Source organism: Schistocerca serialis, chromosome 11, assembly GCF_023864345.2.
Source record: "Schistocerca serialis cubense isolate TAMUIC-IGC-003099 chromosome 11, iqSchSeri2.2, whole genome shotgun sequence".
Lineage (NCBI taxonomy): Eukaryota > Metazoa > Arthropoda > Insecta > Orthoptera > Acrididae > Schistocerca > Schistocerca serialis.
Window position 1 is genome coordinate 209018062 of NC_064648.1, and position 15911 is coordinate 209033972.

Sequence of the window (15911 nt, forward strand, 5' to 3'; positions counted from 1 at the left end):
ACAATAGCTAATATTACAACAATGCCAACCAGCCACAGACTGCACACAGCACAGCCAGTGATTTTCATACAGAGTGCTACGTGACGTTACCAATATAAAAACCTAAACAGCCTACTTACAGCTGTAGCATAGCGTCAAAAATGGCGGCAATGGCATTACGAATCCTTTGCTTCAAGTCAGCAATGTACCGTATCTGTAATTGATGCACGATATCTTTCACATACCGCCATAAAAAAAACTCCAAGGGAGTGATATCTGGGGAACGCGGTGGCCAAGGAATTGGCCCATCCCGCCCAGTCCAACTGGCTGGAAATATTTCATTGAGGAACCGACAGACAAGCAGTCCCCAATGTGTTGGTACACCATCATGCTGGAAAATGATAGTTGGTTGTAAGTCAATCAGTTGTGGTGCTACATATTCAGTCAGAAGGTCGAGGTAAACATCTGCAGTTATTATGCACTTATCGAAGAAAAACGGTTCAATTAGTCTGTGTCACATGGTTCCACACCACACATTCTCTTTTGGACTACCACAGTGAAGCTTCCTAGTCACATGAGGGTGTCCAGATCCCCAGATTCTCACAGCGTGTCTGTTTAATCTCCCAGATACATGAAAAGTTGCCTCGTCACTGAAACACACTCGCTTGAAGAATGCTTCATCCTCCGAAAGGCGTTCCAGCATGTTGAGTGCAAACTCTGTCCGTTTTGGCTTGTCATTTGGCTGTAGCAGCTGCACTTTGTAAGTTCTTGTGGAGACCCTTACGCATAGCTGAACGTGGTAGTTTCAACTGTCTGCCAGCTGTGCGGATAGACTTCGTAGGTGAACGGGTGAAGGCGTTTAAAACGCGATCTATGACTTCCTCAAATGTTCTTGGTCGCTCGCTCCTCCCTTTATCTGATACTCTTCGTGTCTCCATAATTTTTTTGTGCCATGCACGGATTCAAGGGCGCGATGGTGGATCCCTTCCATACTTCGGAACGAAGTTTCGTTGAGTCTGAACATCCGATTTTGTCTGAATAAACCAGGCCACACATTTTGCCTTCTCTTGAAGAGCTGCCGTTTTAAAAAGGTTCAGATCCTTCCATCAACAGAGTATATGAAACACAAAATTTTAGTATATATAAAAACTTTAAGTAAACAGTGATTACAATAAAAGAAATTTTGTTAAAATATTTCAACGACTACCGTTGTAATAAAATTTTGAAGTTGTAAAGGGCCTTTATTGACACCCTTTGTTAACCAAATTTCTGTGGTACAGCTTTACAACATCACTGCTCGCTCACAATCGATTCATATACCAAAATTATACATGACGCGTAACAAGTGTTGCTACACTACTGGCCATTAAAATTGCTACACCACGAAGATGACGTGCTACAGACGCGAAATTTAACCGACAGGAAGAAGATGCTGTGATATGCAAATGATTAGCTTTTCAGAGCATTCACACAAGGTTGGCGCCGGTAGCGACACCTACCACGTGTTGACATGACGAAAGTTTCCAACCTGTTTCTCATACACAAACAGCAGTTGACCGGCGTTGCCTGGTGAAACGTTGTTGTGATGCCTCGTGTAAGGAGGAGAAATGCGTACCATCACGTTTCCGACTTTGATAAAGGTCGCATTGTAGCCTATCGCGATTGCGGTTTATCGTATCGCGACATTGCTGCTCGCGTTGGTCGAGATCCAATGACTGTTAGCAGAATGTGGAATCGGTGGGTTCAGGAGGGTAATACGGAACGCCGTGCTGGATCCCAACGGCCTCGTATCACTAGCAGTCGAGATGACAGGCATCTTATCCGCACGGCTGTAGCGGATCGTGCAGCCACGTCTCGATCCCTGAGTCAACAGATGGGGACGTTTGCAAGACAACAACCATGTGCACGAACAGTTCGACCACGTTTGCAGCAGCACGGACTATCAGCTCGGAGACCGTGGCTGCGGTTACCCTTGACGCTGCATCACAGACAGGAGCGCCTGCGATGGTATATTCGACGACGAACCTGGGTGCACGATTGGAAAAACGTCATTTTTTCGGATGAATCCAGTTTCTGTTTACAGCATCATGATGGTCGCATCCGTGTTTGGTGACATCGTGGTGAACGCACATTGGAAGCGCGTATTCGTCATCGCCATACTGGCGTATCACCCGGCGTGATGATATGGCGTGCCATTGGGTACACGTCTCGGTCACATCTTGTTCGCACTGACGGCACTTTAAACAGTGGACGTTACATTTCAGATGTGTTTTGACTCGTGGCTCTACCCTTCATTCGATCCCTGCGAAACCCTACATTTCAGCAGGATAATGCTCGACCGCATGTTGCAGGTCGTGTACTGGCCTTTCTGGATACAGAAAATGTTCGACTGCTGCCCTGGTCAGCACATTCTCCACATCTGTCACCAATTGAAAGCGTCTGGTCAATGGTGGCCGAGCAACTGGCTCGTCACAAAACGCCAGTCACTACTCTTGATGAACTGTGGTATCGTGTAGAAACTGCTCGGGCAACTGTACCTGTACACGCCATCCAAGCTCTGTTCCACTCAATGCTCAGGCGTATCAAGGCCGTTATTACGGCCAGAGGTGGTTGTTCTGGGTACTGATTTCCCAGGATCTATGCACCCAAATTGCGTGAAAATGTAATCACACGTCAGTTCTAGTATAATATATTGGTCCAACCCGTTTATCATCTGCAATTCTTCTTGGTGTAGCAGTTTTAATGGCCAGTAGTGTATTTATCTCCGGTAACCTAACCGTTACTATTTCAGCGTGCTCTCTGCAGTGTTTCTCTTGATTTGCTACGTTGGAGTGCCCTTGATGGCTCCAAATAGCCTTAAGCGCGACAACGTACAAGTCATTATGTCGTGAATGTAACGATTTCTATCCGTACAGCCATAACGTTAATCGCACACTGCAAGCTATGTCTGACTCATCGTTGAGGCAACAATGACTGGACACTTGAGACGTCGATTGTTCGTAATACGCACTGCGGTGTTCCTGCCGTGGCCGCAAGGAATGCCACATCCGGTGTTGCTCCCCTCTCCCTCCCGCCCATGCAGCCGACACAGCGCGGGCAGGCCAGCTTTCCCGTGACAGCGTGTTGTTTACATCCGAGCGGGTGCCATCGTTGACAGCTGTGACGGCTTGCAGAAGAAAGTCTCCTTCTTTAGTGGCATCCACACCAACAGGCACTATCGAATAAACGCCCTCCTCCAGATTTCTCCACGCACTCCAGTCTCCAGCCACTATACGCATCCACGTTGCCCCTGCGTGTGTTGTGACGTCGGCTACCCACCTCCCATCAGGGTCGTTTGCGTCCTACTGCATTACGGTTCAAAAATGGTTCAAATGGCTCTGAGCACTACGGGACTTGACATCTGAGGTCATCAGTCCCCTAGAACGTAGAACTACTTAAACCCAACTAACCTAAGGACATCACACGCATCCATGCCCGGGGCAGGATTCGAACCTGCGACCGTAGCGGTCACGCGGTTCCAGACTGAAGCGCGTAGAACCGCGCGGCCACGCCGCCCGGCCACTGCATTACGGGTTTGTAGACTTTGCAACATTAATTTCGCGGGAATGCAAATTTTTTTCGACCACTTTCATAAACGAAATATTCTCGCGCATTACCAGCGCAGATTCAGATTATCCTTCTCATCCCGTTAGTCATCTACCGGGCGCTTATAAATAAAGTACACCTACTCACAGATGTCCAGTGTGGCATGTAATTATCATTTCACAGCGAAACATGATGGAGATTCTAATGCGTTGATGAGGAAATGATTTGCTTACTTTCAGTTTACGCAACCAGGTGCAAATTTAGCGCTAAGAACGCAAGAAACACGTATAGAAATGTTTCCGTACGTCTTGAGGTTGAAGCTCTTCCGTCCATGTTTCCTTACAGATAGATTTCTTTTTGGAGAGGGTCCGCTTTGAGCAAAACACAATTACTAATTTTTCTTTTTATTCGCCAGACATGCCACGCTGAAGTCACATCATCAGTGCGTTTTATGTTGTATTCTATAAAACAGGAGACTTTATTTTTACTTATAGTAGACATCCAAATTTGAGTTTATAAACTCAGCCTTCGCATATTTGAAAAATGAAGAAAATTTTGTATCTATAACTTCCTACCATATGCTGTGGATTTCATGGATTTTATGGAATTCAGTGTAGTTGTTTTGTTCCACAGTTTGTCATCTGCAGCTTACAGAACTTAACGTAGAACAGTTGTGCATTAAGTTCTGTAATAAGTTTGGAATTTTGTCCTGGTTGTTGCTATTTGACAGGTATTTTTCCAACCGTTCTGATTTTTTATGTTTCTCATTTCTAACTTCTAGTGAAAACATAATAGTGTGTGAATTTTTTTCTTGTTAGGAACGCGCTGAATTTCCTGGATTTAATCTTAATAAGGATGTAATTTCAGATAGCTAAGTCAAACACATCACATTCATATTAATATTTATAATAACAACTATGGGTTAGGTTGTTTTTTTGGGCGCAGGGGGGGGGGGGGAGGAGAGACCAAACAGCGAGGTCATGGGTCTCATCGGATGAGGGAAGGAAGTCTGCCGTGCCCTTTCAATGGAACCATCCCGGCATTTGCATGGAACGATTTAGGGAAATCACGGAAAACCTAAGTCAGGATGGCCGGACGCGGGATTGAACCGTCGTCCTCCCGAGTGCGAGTCCAGTGTGCTAAGCACTGCGCCACCTCTCTCGGTAACGAATTTGTACTGAGCATACACTGATGAAATATTAAACTTTAATTCGTCGAGCGCATTATGTTCCCAAACGCACCGAATCAGTTACATCTGATATGACAATTTTAATATGTTGCCTGCAGTTTAATTTGGCCCGCGAAACACGGAGCATTTTTCACCTCAACAAACACTTCCTGAGGTGATTTGAATAAACTAGACGACTGCAACTGTTAGAATTCCGTATTGGAGAACACGGCCAGTTTTCGCAAATTACGTTTGCCTCTTCAGATGCTTCACTCTGTGCGAAGGGACAGCCGGCCGAAATGGCCGTGCGGATAAAGGCGCTGCAGTCTGGAACCGCAAGACCGCTACGGTCGCAGGTTCGAATCCTGCCTCGGGCATGGATGTTTGTGATGTCCTTAGGTTAGTTAGGTTTAATTAGTTCTAAGTTCTAGGGGACTAATGACCTCAGCAGTTGAGTCCCATAGTGCTCAGAGCCATTTTTTTGCGAAGGGATAAAAGAACTTATCAGAAGTTTAGCCGTGCCAAAAAGCGGACGAATTAAAGTGATGAGGTCCGTGTCTACTTACAGTCAAAAGATTAAAGGTTCCATTTAAAACGGATAAAGCCATTCCCAACATTTATATCCAGGTATTTAAAACAAAGGATAGCCGGGAAGAAGTTTTAATTTAAGATTTCTGTAGCATACTGCTAATTCCAGTACAAAGTCAGCTTCGAGAGCTCACTTGCAAGAGACGGCACACACACAGTCTCTGATGTTGCCACCAGTCTTCAGATACTTCACCGCGAGAACACGGGCAGTGTTCTAAATACACTCCTGGAAATGGAAAAAAGAACACATTGACACCGGTGTGTCAGACCCACCATACTTGCTCCGGACACTGCGAGAGGGCTGTACAAGCAATGATCACACGCACGGCACAGCGGACACACCAGGAACCGCGGTGTTGGCCGTCGAATGGCGCTAGCTGCGCAGCATTTGTGCACCGCCGCCGTCAGTGTCAGCCAGTTTGCCGTGGCATACGGAGCTCCATCGCAGTCTTTAACACTGGTAGCATGCCGCGACAGCGTGGACGTGAACCGTATGTGCAGTTGACGGACTTTGAGCGAGGGCGTATAGTGGGCATGCGGGAGGCCGGGTGGACGTACCGCCGAATTGCTCAACACGTGGGGCGTGAGGTCTCCACAGTACATCGATGTTGTCGCCAGTGGTCGGCGGAAGGTGCACGTGCCCGTCGACCTGGGACCGGACCGCAGCGACGCACGGATGCACGTCAAGACCGTAGGATCCTACGCAGTGCCGTAGGGGACCGCACCGCCACTTCCCAGCAAATTAGGGACACCGTTGCTCCTGGGGTATCGGCGAGGACCATTCGCAACCGTCTCCATGAAGCTGGGCTACGGTCCCGCACACCGTTAGGCCGTCTTCCGCTCACGCCCCAACATCGTGCAGCCCGCCTCCAGTGGTGTCGCGACAGGCGTGAATGGAGGGACGAATGGAGACGTGTCGTCTTCAGCGATGAGAGTCGCTTCTGCCTTGGTGCCAATGATGGTCGTATGCGTGTTTGGCGCCGTGCAGGTGAGCGCCACAATCAGGACTGCATACGACCGAGGCACACAGGGCCAACACCCGGCATCATGGTGTGGGGAGCGATCTCCTACACTGGCCGTACACCGCTGGTGATCGTCGAGGGGACACTGAATAGTGCACGGTACATCCAAACCGTCATCGAACCCATCGTTCTACCATTACTAGACCGGCAAGGGAACTTGCTGTTCCAACAGGACAATGCACGTCCGCATGTATCCCGTGCCACCCAACGTGCTCTAGAAGGTGTAAGTCAACTACCCTAGCCAGCAAGATCTCCGGATCTGTCCCCCATTGAGCATGTTTGGGACTGGATGAAGCGTCGTCTCACGCGGTCTGCACGTCCAGCACGAACGCTGGTCCAACTGAGGCGCCAGGTGGAAATGGCATGGCAAGGCGTTCCACAGGACTACATCCAGCATCTCTACGATCGTCTCCATGGGAGAATAGGAGCCTGCATTGCTGCGAAAGGTGGATATACACTGTGCTAGTGCCGACATTGTGCATGCTCTGTTGCCTGTGTCTATGTGCGTGTGGTTCTGTCAGTGTGATCATGTGATGTATCTGACCCCAGGAATGTGTCAATAAAGTTTCCCCTTCCTGGGACAATGAATTCACGGTGTTCTTATTTCAATTTCCAGGAGTGTATTTTAGAAGAACTGGAGATTTTACTAACACTGAAAAGAGCCCCAGAAAGTACCCTCAACTCGCGGACGGATTTACGTCATTGATACGTCCTAGCCGGATTTGTTTTAGTGAATGACGTTTTCCAGCCCTGCAATTGTTTTTTAACAACGTAAAAAACTTTTCATTTGTCAAAACAATGTTATTAATTACTAAAATGTAGACTTTCACGGACGGAAATATCTGTGTCACAGAATTCATCAACCGACCACGGCATAACAACCCGGACAGTTATAATGGACATGTTGTTGTTGTTGTTGTTGTTGTGGTCTTCAGTCCAGAGACTGGTTCGACGCAGCTCTCCATGCTACTCTATCCTGTGCAAGCTTTTTCATCTCCCAGTACCTACTGAAAACTACATCCTTCTGAATCTGCTTAGTGTATTCATCTCTTGGTCTCCCTCTACGATTTTTACCCTCCACGCTGCCCTCCAATACTAAATTGGTGATCCCTTGATGCCTCAGAACATGTCCTACCAACCGATCCCTTCTTCTAGTCAAGTTGTGCCACACACTTCTCTTCTCCCCAATCCTATTCAACACCTCCTCATTAGTTATGTGATCTACCCATCTAATCTTCAGCATTCTTTTGTAGCACCACATTTCGAAAGCTTCTATTCTCTTCTTGTCTAAGCTATTTATCGTCCACGTTTCACTTCCATACATGGCTACACTCCATACAAATACTTTCAGAAACGACTTCCTGACACTTAAATCTATACTCGAAGTTAACCAATTTCTCTTCTTCAGAAACGATTTCCTTGCCATTGCCAGTCTACATTTTATATCCTCTCTACTTCGACCATCATCAGTTATTTTGCTCCCCAAATAGCAAAACTCCTTTACTACTTTAAGTGCCTCATTTCCTAATCTAATTCCCTCAGCATCACCCGACTTAATTAGACTACATTCCATTATCCTTGTTTTGCTTTTGTTGATGTTCATCTTATATCCTCCTTTCAAGACACTGTCCATTCCATTCAACTGCTCTTCCAAGTCCTTTGCTGTCTCTGACAGAATTACAATGTCATCGGCGAACCTCAAAGTTTTTATTTCTTCTCCATGAATTTTAATACCTACTCCGAATTTTTCTTTTATTTCCTTTACTGCTTGCTCAATATACAGATTGAACAACGTCGGGGAGAGGCTACAACCCTGTCTTACTCCCTTCCCAACCACTGCTTCCCTTTCATGTCCCTCGACTCTTATAACTGCCATCTGGTTTCTGTACAAATTGTAAATAGCCTTTCGCTCCCTGTATTGTACCCCTGCCACCTTTAGAATTTGAAAGAGAGTATTCCAGTCAACATTGTCAAAAGCTTTCTCTAAGTCTACAAATGCTAGAAACGTGGGTTTGCCTTTCCTTAATCTTTCTTCTAAGATAAGTCGTAAGGTCAGTATTGCCTCACGTGTTCCAGTGTTTCTACGGAATCCAAACTGATCTTCCCCGAGGTTGGCTTCTACTAGTTTTTCCATTCGTCTGTAAAGAATTCGTGTTAGTATTTTGCAGCTGTGACTTATTAAGCTGATAGTTCGGTAATTTTCACATCTGTCAACACCTGCTTTCTTTGGGATTGGAATTATTATATTCTTCTTGAAGTCTGAGGGTATTTCGCCTGTTTCATACATCTTGCTCACCAGATGGTAGAGTTTTGTCAGGACTGGCTCTCCCAAGGCCGTCAGTAGTTCCAATGGAATGTTGTCTACTCCAGGGGCCTTGTTTCGACTCAGGTCTTTCAGTGCTCTGTCAAACTCTTCACGCAGTATCATACCTCCCATTTCATCTTCATCTACATCCTCTTCCATTTCCATAATATTGTCCTCAAGTACATCGCCCTTGTATAGACCCTCTATATACTCCTTCCACCTTTCTGCTTTCCCTTCTTTGCTTAGAACTGGGTTTCCATCTGAGCTCTTGATATTCATACAAGTCGTTCTCTTATCTCCAAAGGTCTCTTTAATTTTCCTGTAGGCGGTATCTATCTTACCCCCAGTGAGATAGGCCTCTACGTCCTTACATTTGTCCTCTAGCCATCCCTGCTTAGCCATTTTGCACTTCCTGTCGATCTCATTTTTGAGACGTTTGTATTCCTTTTTGCCTGTTTCACTTACTGCATTTTTATATTTTCTCCTTTCATCAATTAAATTCAATATTTCTTCTGTTACCCAAGGATTTCTACTAGCCCTAGTCTTTTTACCTACATGATCCTCTGCTGCCTTCACTACTTCATCCCTCAAAGCTACCCATTCTTCTTCTACTGTATTTATTTCCCCCATTCCTGTCAATTGCTCCCTTATGCTCTCCCTGAATCTCTGTACAACCTCTGGTTCTTTTAGTTTATCCAGGTCCCATCTCCTTAAATTCCCACCTTTTTGCAGTTTCTTCAGTTTTAATCTACAGGTCATAACCAATGGATTGTGGTCAGAGTCCACATCTGCCCCTGGAAATGTCTTACAATTTAAAACCTGGTTCCTAAATCTCTGTCTTACCATTATATAATCTATCTGATACCTTTTAGTATCTCCAGGGTTCTTCCATGTATACAACCTTCTTTCATGATCCAAGTGTTAGCTATGATTATGTTGTGCTCTGTGCAAAATTCTACCAGGCGGCTTCCTCTTTCATTTCTGTCCCCCAATCCATATTCACCTACTATGTTTCCTTCTCTCCCTTTTCCTACACTCGAATTCCAGTCACCCATGACTATTAAATTTTCGTCTCCCTTCACAATCTGAATAATTTCTTTTATTTCATCATACATTTCTTCAATTTCTTCGTCATCTGCAGAGCTAGTTGGCATATAAACTTGTACTACTGTAGTAGGTGTGGGCTTCGTATCTATCTTGGCCACAATAATGCGTTCACTATGCTGTTTGTAGTAGCTTACCCGCATTCCTATTTTCCTATTCATTATTAAACCTACTCCTGCATTACCCCTATTTGATTTTGTGTTTATAACCCTGTAGTCACCTGACCAGAAGTCTTGTTCCTCCTGCCACCGAACTTCACTAATTCCCACTATATCTAACTTCAACCTATCCATTTCCCTTTTTAAATTTTCTAACCTACCTGCCCGATTAAGGGATCTGACATTCCACGCTCCGATCCGTAGAACGCCAGTTTTCTTTCTCCTGATAACGACATCCTCTTGAGTAGTCCCCGCCCGGAGATCCGAATGGGGGACTATTTTACCTCCGGAATATTTTACCCAAGAGGACGCCATCATCATGTAATCATACAGTAAAGCTGCATGCCCTCGGGAAAAATTACGGCTGTAGTTTCCCCTTGCTTTCAGCCGTTCGCAGTACCAGCACAGCAAGGCCGTTTTGGTTATTGTTACAAGGCCAGATCAGTCAATCATCCAGACTGTTGCCCTTGCAACTACTGAAAAGGCTGCTGCCCCTCTTCAGGAACCACACGTTTGTCTGGCCTCTCAACAGATACCCCTCCGTTGTGGTTGCACCTACGGTACGGCCATCTGTATCGCTGAGGCACGCAAGCCTCCCCACCAACGGCAAGGTCCATGGTTCATGGGGGGGGGGGGGGTTTCAAGGTATAGTGTGCAAAATTTCATCAAGATTGTATGCCATACAAACACACGGTCACAATGAAAACGCACTTTCAGTTTTTCTCAAAGTTTCCAATTTTTCGGTCGATTTTCCAAAAATTTTATTTCATTATAACGTTGTCCTGAGAATTACGAACACAGAAAAAAAAAATTGCCGAATCGTTCCAGCCGTTCTGGGGTTTTACGCTTATCAACACATTTGGCAATTCATTTTTCTTTATATACATTAATAAGCCCGAAATATATGCGTAAAGGAAGAATGTACAAATAAAACCCAATATTTTTTGACCCGAAATTAATTTGTCTTTTGGTGCTCAGGTAAAATAAAAACTTTTGATTAACGTTCATAATACGACAATGACGCGCGCAGACTAAACGGCTGCGTAGCGCAGCTCAGCAGTAATATGGGCAGGCAAGCAAGTTTCCCGCACCCTGCCCGGGTTGGGTTCTGCTTGGCTTGGCTGGGAGTGAAGCAGCCTGCCCGTTCTGTTGACAACGAGCGGCGGCCTGCCCGCCTGGCCACCGGGCAAGCATGGGCGGGTTAAAAGCGGAACACGTACACCACTGGTTAAAGAGTGGCAATATTGACAACTGTTTCTCTTCTAATGTTACAAACGTCGCGTTTTTCCTTGGAATTTTAATTATTTTTCGTAATAAATTATTTTAACAGCTACTACGTTCCTGTTTTCATGTTTTATTGGGTTTTCTTTTAGGTTGGGGACGCACATTCGCGTGTCAGAAGTTCTGAATACCTGAATATAAATGTTGGGAATGGCTTTATCCGGCTTAAATAGAACCTTTTATCTTTTTCGTCTTATAGGGCCAGTAGGGCCAGTAGCGTAATATATTTCAGATAACAACATGATTGTTAGAGTAGGTACACCAAACAGCTGCTTGTAATAAGAAATCTTTATTTGCGACACACTGTTTCGGGTTAATCGCCATTTTCAAGTAAATATGTCATTCATATTAAAGTAACTGTCTTTTACTCACGTCTGGATTGATGTGACGTCCATACTGCATCGTTAGTGGACTCTTTTGTAACTGTCACCGCTTTGATAAGGTCGTAAATGTTGATAAGATGTCGAAATTAAATGTTGATTACGATGTGACACCAGATTGGCAGTGCTACTCTTACTACGCTACATATTTACAAAGATTGTGCAGATGAGCAGCGATTTTATTAACTAAAATTTGTTACGATTATCTTTGGTTGTTGCATATGTTACTTCCGATTTATCTGTTTTCGTGTTCTAAAATTTCAATAAAGTTTTTAAGAATGTATTTGTGTCTAAATTCTGTCTGTTCGTTTAATATTTTTTGTGGGTATTTTCTCGTGTCCATATAAATTTCTAATTCCTCAAGAATGTTCATTGCAAAACCTTTTGGTATTCTTTGCATTTTCGATCGTATCAGCAGTGTGATTTTGATTTTTCAAGTGTAGAAAGAAGCTCGACTGATTATATTCGCTCTCTGTAGTGTGTTCTTTATATCTCGCGTTAAAATTTCGTGCCGGCCGAAGTGGCCGTGCGGTTAAAGGCGCTGCAGTCTGGAACCGCAAGACCGTTACGGTCGCAGGTTCGAATCCTGCCTCGGGCATGGATGTTTGTGATGTCCTTAGGTTAGTTAGGTTTAACTAGTTCTAAGTTCTAGGGGACTAATGACCTCAGCAGTTGAGTCCCATAGTGCTCAGAGCCATTTTTTTAAAATTTCGTCCTATTGGGCCAATGTTAAAGCTATTACAGCTATATATGCCTGGGCTATCATATTCCGATGGTCTAGTGGTGGCGGAACGTAATTTTATTGAAGAAGTGTTATTAGTTCGAAAGGCTATTTGAATATTTGTGGCTTTAAAAAGTGCATTAAATCTGTTGGAAATTCTACCAAGGTAGACTGCTGGTCTTATTTTCTGTGTCAGTGATGTTTCTCGAGTTAGGCATATCTCGCTATGTATTGTGTTCTGCTTTGGTGTTTCACATTTGTAATATAATTTTGCGACTATGTTGAGGTCAAAATCATTTGTATTAGCTATATAACGAAGTGTGTTACGTTCTTTTTGAATTGCTGGCTTTTCTAATGGGATGTTATTTAATCTATTAATCATTGAATGCCAAAATGCTAGTTATGAGCCACTGGGTGACACGAATCTGGATTTATAATATTATCAAATGGTTCAAACGGTTCTAAGCACTATAGGACTTGACATCTGAGGTCATCAGTGCCCTAGAACTTAGAACTACTCAAACCTAACCAACCTAAGGACATCACACACATCTATGCCCGAGGCAGGATTCGAACCTGCGACCGTAGCAGCAGCGCGATTAATTTTGTCAGAAGTGGTATTCTTTCTATAGATATCAAATGCGTGACGATTATTACTTTTGCTAATTGCGAGGTCTAGGTAGTTAATGTTGTTGTCTATCTCAGTTTCCATACTGAGTTTTTGACTGTAAGTAGACACAGACCTGAGCTATTTAATTTGTCCCTTTCTTGGCATGGCTAAAGTTGTGGTAAGTTCTTTTATCTCTTTGTATACAGTGAAGCACCTAAAGATTTATTTTATTTTTATTTATTTATTTATTGTTCCGTGGGACCATATTAAGGAGAAGTCGCCATAGTCATGGAACGAGTCAATACATGAAATTATAACACGGTAGTAGAAACAGATAAAATGAAATATAAAAAACATATTCAGGCGACAAGTCGTAAGTTTAAATAATGAAAATCAACAATGTAACACTGGAATTTGCTTAATTTTTAGCTCCTCGACAGAATAGAAGGAGTGAGCCATGAGGAAACTCTTCAGTTTGGACTTAAAAGTGTTTGGGCTACTGCTAAGACTTTTGATTTCTTGTGGTAGCTTACTGAAAATGGATGCAGCAGAATACTGCACTCCTTTCTGCACGAGAGTCAAGGAAGTGCATTCCACATGCAGATTTGATTTCTGCCTAGTATTAACTGATTGAAAGCTGCTAACTCTTGGGAATAAGCTAATATCGCTAACAACAAACGACATTAAAGAAAATATATACTATGAAGGCAATGTCAGAATTCCCAGACAATTGAATAGGGGTCGACAAGAGGTTCTCGAACTTACACCACATATAGCTCGAACAGCCCGTTTTTGAGCCAAAAATACCCTTTTTGAATCAGAAGAATTACCCCAAAAAATAATACCATATACATAATCGTATGAAAATATGCGAAGTATACTTTTTGTGTTGAACTGTCACTCATTTCAGATACTGTTCTAATGGTAAATAAAGCAGCATTTAATTTCTGAACAAGATCCTGAACGTGGGCTTTCCACAACAACTTACTATCTATCTGAACGCCTAGGAACTTGAACTGTTCCGTCTCGCTTATAATATGCCCATTCTGTCTGATCAAAATATCGGTTCTTGTTGAATTATGAGTTAGAAACTGTAAAAACTGAGTGTTACTGTGATTTAGCATCAAATTATTTTCCACAAGCCACGAACTTATTTCATGAACTACATTATTTGATACTGTTTCAATATTACACACAAGATCTTTCACTACCGAGCTGGTGTCATCAGCAAACAGAAATGTTTTTGAATCACCTGTAATACTAAAAAGCCGGCCGGTGTGGCCGTGCGGTTCTAGGCGCTTCAGTCTGAAATCGCGTGACCGCTACAGTCGCAGGTTCGAATCCTGCGCCGGGCATGGATGTGTGTGATGTCCTTACGTTAGTTAGGTTTGAGTAGTTCCAAGTTCTAGGAGACTGATGACCACAGATGTTAAGTGCCATAGTGCTCAGAGCCATTTGAATCACCTGTAATACTAGAAGGCATATCATTTATATAAATAAGAAACGGTAGTGGCCCCAGCACCGACCCTTGCGGAACGCCCCAGTTAACAGTGCCCCATTGGGACTGAACATCACTAACAGTCTCAGTGTTGCGGAGAATTGCCTTCTGCCTACTGCTTTCTGTTTTTAAAGTAAGATGCGAACCAATTGTAAGCTACTCCCCTTACTCCATAATGGTCCAACTTCTGCAGTAATATTTTGTGGTCAACACAGTCAAAATCAAAGAAAACACCTAGCGTTTAATTTGCGTAACCGGTCGTGTTCTCCAATAAAAAATACTAACAGTCGCAGCGGTCTTGTTTATTCAGATCGCGGAATATTTCATGAACGGCCCATTTCAACACGGATAATATATCACGAAGCAAATACCATCCGCACCGGCGGAATGTTACGTGATACCACGTATTCATACGTTTGTGACTATTACAGCGCCATCTGTCAAAATGCGAAAAAAGTGGTCCAACTAAAACATTCATATTTTTTTACGTACTACACTAATAGGTAACAAAAACTGGGGTTCCTATTTTTAAAAACGCAGTTGATATCCATTTGACCTATGGCAGCGCTATCTAGCGGGCCCAACTGTAGCGCCATCTGATTTCCCCCTGCAAGCTAGACGAATTTCGTTCTTTGTAGTTTTTCCGTTTGGTGCTTATTTCGTGAGACATTTGGCCCGGTCACGATTAATGGACCACCCTGTATATCCGAGAGCATGTCCTGCGACTATCTCGTGTTGAATTAACATTGAGACCGTGTGAGACTCCGTACACGAGCGTCGCCGCAAGCGCCACGTCCCTCCAGCAGCCTCCAGTCCGCAGGTCAGAAGCCGCGCAGGGCTCCAGTGAGACGACCGAGACTCGGTTTCCAGCGGGGCTGGAATGTTGTGTTGGGGCAGACGGCCGGCTATAGCGGCCTTGCGACATGTTCTGAGGAAACGTGCCCGAGAGATCTGCCGGCGGGCCGGGCAGAGAAATTGTCGCCCCGGGCTAGAAATCGGCCGCCGCTCCAGGATGAGGCAATCGCTCCTGGAACTTCCCGGGGACGTCTCGCCGCTTCGGTTTTTATCTCTGACTTATGTCACCGGTCTTTCGTCTAGTTAAACGCTGTCCATCTGTCTGGAAAATCGCCGCAACATGTCCCAGACACGAAACTTCCTGGCAGATTAAAACTGTGTGCACCGACCGAGACTCGAACTCGGGACCTTTGCCTTTCGCGGGCAAGTGCTCTACCAACTGAGCTACCGAAGCACGACTCACGCCCGGTACTCACAGCTTTACTTCTGGCAGTATCTCGTCTCCTACCTTCCAAACTTTACAGAAGCTCTTCTGCGAAAGGCAAAGGTCCCGAGTTCGAGTTTCGGTCGGGCACACAGTTTTAATCTGCCTGGATGTTTCATATCAGTGCATACTCCGCTGCAGAGTGAAAATCTCATTATGTCCCAGACATGTCCCAACATGGCACATTTCCAGATGTTTATGAGCTATGTAAATCCAGTTAGCGGCATGATTCA

At 44.4% G+C, this 15911-nt stretch overlaps 1 non-coding gene across 1 annotated transcript; it reads right to left on the reverse strand.

The window, feature by feature from the left end:
• Window positions 1-15574: 15574 nt before the first annotated feature.
• Window positions 15575-15648, reverse strand: Trnas-cga (transfer RNA serine (anticodon CGA)). Its single transcript has one exon. It is a non-coding gene; the product is annotated as a tRNA-Ser (tRNA).
• Window positions 15649-15911: the final 263 nt, after the last annotated feature.